A 4,453-nucleotide genomic window follows, 5' to 3' on the forward strand; every position below is an offset into this window, starting at 1 on the left:
CTAACCCTACATCTAAAAGAACTAGAGGAACAACATCAAACAAAGCCCAGAGCAAATAGAAGGAAGGAAATAATCAAGATCAAAGCAGATTAAATGATATAGAGGAAAAACAAAATACAAGTCAACAAATCAATGAATCCTGGAGCTGGTTCTTTGAAAAGATAAACAAAATATACAAACCTTTAACCAAATACATAAAAAAAAATGAATAGGACCCAAATAATAAACTCAGAAGCAAAAGAGGAGAAGCAGCAACTGATACTGCAGAGAGACAATGAATTATAAAAAATTTCTATGGACAACTATATGCCAACAAATTGGATAATGTGGGCAAAGTGGATAAATTTCTAGAAACATACCACCTTCCAAAGCTGACTCAAGAACAAGCAGAAAGCCTTACCAAACCAATAACAAGGATTGAAATCAAAGCAGTAATCCAAAAACTCCCAGAACACAAAAGCCCTGGACCAGATGGCTTCACAGGAGATTTTTACCAAACTTTTAAAGAAGACTAACTCCTATCCTTCTCAAACTATTTCAAAAATTTCAAGAAAAAGAATGACCATCAAACTATTTTCACGAGGCCAGTGTTATCCTACCTCCAAAACCATGTAGAGCTACAGCAAAGAAAAAAAAAAAAAAATCACAAGCTAATATCTTTGATGACCATATATGTTAAAATTATCAATAAAATATTAGCAATCCAGTCCAGCAACACATTAAAAAGATCATATACCATGACCAAGTAAGATTTATCCCAAGGATGCAAAGATGGTACAATATTTGCAAATCAATAAACGTAATACATCACTCAAACAAAATGAAGGACATAAACCACATGATCATATCAATAGATCCTGAAAAAGAATTTTATAAAATCCAGCACAAATTTATGATAAAAAATACTCAGGAAAGTGGGAATAGAGGGACCATACCTCAGCCTAATAAAGGTCACATACAAGAAGCTTACTGCCAACATCATACTCAATGGGCATAAATAAAACTTTTCCCTTGAGGTCAAGAACACAACAAGTGTGGTCTGCTTTCACCACTCTTATTTATCATGATACTGGAGTTCTAGCCACAGTGATCAGACAAGAAAAAGAAATAAAAGCCATCCAAATTGGGAAGGAGGAACTAAAACTGTAATTATTTACAGAAGACATGATAGTGTAAATAGAAAACTCTATAGTCTCTACCAAAAAAATATAGTCGGTCTAATAAGTGAATTTGGGAAAGTAGTGGGTTACAAAGTTAATATTCAGAAATCAATGGCATTTTTGTACACCAACAATGAACTATCAGAAAGAGAATCTAGGAGAAGAATCCCATTTACTATAGCAACAAGAAAAAATAAAGTACCAAGAAATAAATTTAACCATGGAGGTAAAAGACCTGTACTCAGAAAACTATAGAACACTGAAAAAAGATATTGAGGAAGATACAAAGAAACCAAAGCATACACCCTGTTCACGGATTAGAGAGTTTACATTATTAAAATGTCCATACTACCAAAAGCAATCTATAGATTCAATGCAATCCCTGTTAAAATACCAATGGCATATTTCACTGATCCAGAACAAACACTTTAACAAATTATATGAAACCGAAAAGACCTTGAATAGCCTCAACAATCTTGAGAAAGAAGAATAAAGTCGGAGGCATCACAATATATGATATAAAATTATACTGCAAGGTCACTGTAATCAAAACAGCCTGGTATGGACATAAATAAACAGACACATAAATCAATGGAACAGCATAGAGAGCCCAGAAATAAGCCAATGTCTCTGTGGTTAATTAATATTTGATAAAGGGTGCATGAGTATATAATGAAGAAAAATAGTCTCTTCATTAATTAGTGTTGGAAGAACTGGACAGGCACATGCAAAAAAAAAAAAAAAATGAAATTAGACCACCAAGTTACACCACACACCAAAATGAACTCAAAATGGATAAAAGACTTGAATATAAGTCATGACCACATAAAAGCCATAGAAGAAAACAGGCAGTAAAATTTCAGATAGCCCATGTAGCATTATTTTTGCTGATATATCTCCTAGTTCAAAGGAAATAAAACAAACAAATAAACAAAAGACAAACGGTACTACATCAAATTTAAAAGTTTCTGCATGGCTAACAAAACCATCATCAAAATGAAAAGGGAACCAACTTTATAGGAGAACATATTTTCTAATGATACATTGGACAAGGTTAATCTCTACAATATATAAATAACTCATATGACTCAACACCAGGAAGAAAAAATATCGCTGTTAAAAAATGGGCAAAGGACCTGAACAGATAGTTCTCCAAGGAGGACATACATGTAAATGACCCATAGACATATATAAAAAAAAAAAAGCTCTACATCAATAGCCATCAGAGAGATGCAAATTAAAACCACAATGAGTTATCACTGCACACATGTCAGAAAGAACAGAATGAACCTGTCAGAATCAACAAACAACAAGTGCTGGTGAGGATGTGGAGAAAAGGGAACACTAGTATACTGTTAGTAGGAACACAGACTGGTGCAGCTACTGTAGAAAACAGTATGGAACTAACTGCCTTTTAACCCACTGATCCCATTGCTGTGAATATACCCTAAGAATCCCAAAACACCAATTCACAAGAACTTATGCACCCCAATGTTCATAGCAGCACTATTTATAATAGCCAAGGGTTAGAAATAGCCTAATTGCCCATCAGTAAATGAGTGAATCAAAAAATTATGGTACATTTACACAATAGAATATTATGCGGCAGAAAGAAAGAAGAAACTCCCACTCTTTGTGACAGCATGGATGGAACTGGAGAGTATTATGCTAAGTGAAATAAGCCAGTTGGTGAAATACAAATACCATATGATCTCACTTATAAGAGAAATCTAATGGACAAAGTAAACTAATGAACAAAACAGAATCAGAAGCATGCAAACATGGATCAGACTGATAGCATGCAAATATGGAACAGAGGGGATAGGGGAGGGGGATAATGGTGGAAAGAAGGGAAAATGACTAGTCAAAGAACATGTATGAATGACCCATGGTCATGGACAATGGTGTGGGAATTGACTGTGAGAGCGGGGGTGGCCTGGGTGGAAGAGGGCAAAGGGGGAAAACTTGGGACAAATGTAACAGAATAACAATAAAAAAAGAAAGTGGAGGACAGCTGTAGCATGATAGCTCAGTGCAGACAGAACACAAGATGAATGAGTGTTGCAAGTTCTTCCAGAATGGGACCCTATTTCATAAGGGTTTGTATCAGCCCAAAAGAAATGCATGCCAGTCTTTCACTATCTCAGCAAATTTAGCATCTTTCACAAACCAAAGTGTTACCAGTGGCCTCGAAGTACCAGTGTCATGTCCCTAATAGTGTATTTGCTGCAGCTGTGAAATGTCAAGTCAAAATGCCATGACGGATCCATACAGTGCTTCAGCACCTCAGCAGAAGACATGGTAAAATGCCTATATCCGAACACATGGGAACTGATGTCAAACTGTCTCCTGAGTCACAGGAACTGTGTTTCTGAACCTCTGTCTTGGCACCAGGCTCATTCCACAACATAGGAAAGTAATCTGTATGCCTCATATTCAAAACTACACACCTAAGGAACTAACACCATGCATGTTTGTTGAAGTTGACAAGTTAGAGATCAGAGATACTTACATTATCTCCTATGTGCGACAAACTCATTCCTGCCTATGTGAAAAAAATAATGCAAGGAAAAAAGCACAAAAACCACTCATACTATTAACACAAATAGGTAAGCCCCATTCCCATTAGTATTTTCCTTTTAACATTTTATATTAACATTTTTCTTTTCAGTTATAGTCCATTTTTAAAAAGCTGAATCTTTCATTTATTCCCTTAGCAATCAATATGTTCTGAACATTTTAAAAATCTCATTAGTCTTCAAAAATATCAAAAAATATAGAATATTGCATATTGATCCTCATATTTCTACACTTAAAAATTATGTATCTTTCATAACCTTAAAATATTTATGAAAAGATCACATGTGAACATATTATACTGGGTTATTTTTTATCAGGTACATAATACATATTCAAAATGATATGAAGGATTAATATAATTACACATTACAAATATACTGTGGAATAAAGTCTTTGGAAACAGAAATTTATGCTGTTTAGTCAATTATCTTTCCAATTAAAATTAGAAATTTGTTTTTCTATTAGTTGTACATGTAATATGTCTGTCATGATCAAATGACAGCAATAATTCTTAATAACATTAAGAAGTATAATTCATGCTATTAATTCTACCTTCTTTGTTATTTAAAACAGTTAACTTACTTTTCTTCCTGGGAGTACTTCTGCCAGACTGGGTGCATTTATCTAAATTAAATTTAAATCTCTTGTAATATCCTTGCCTCTAAAAATTCCTCTTAATAGATGTACTCAGATTTCTCTTCCTCAGAGAAATT

The sequence above is a fragment of the Furipterus horrens genome, unplaced genomic scaffold (genome assembly GCF_987537825.1).
Source record: "Furipterus horrens unplaced genomic scaffold, mFurHor1.1.pri manual_scaffold_2, whole genome shotgun sequence".
Taxonomy (NCBI): Eukaryota; Metazoa; Chordata; class Mammalia; order Chiroptera; family Furipteridae; genus Furipterus; species Furipterus horrens.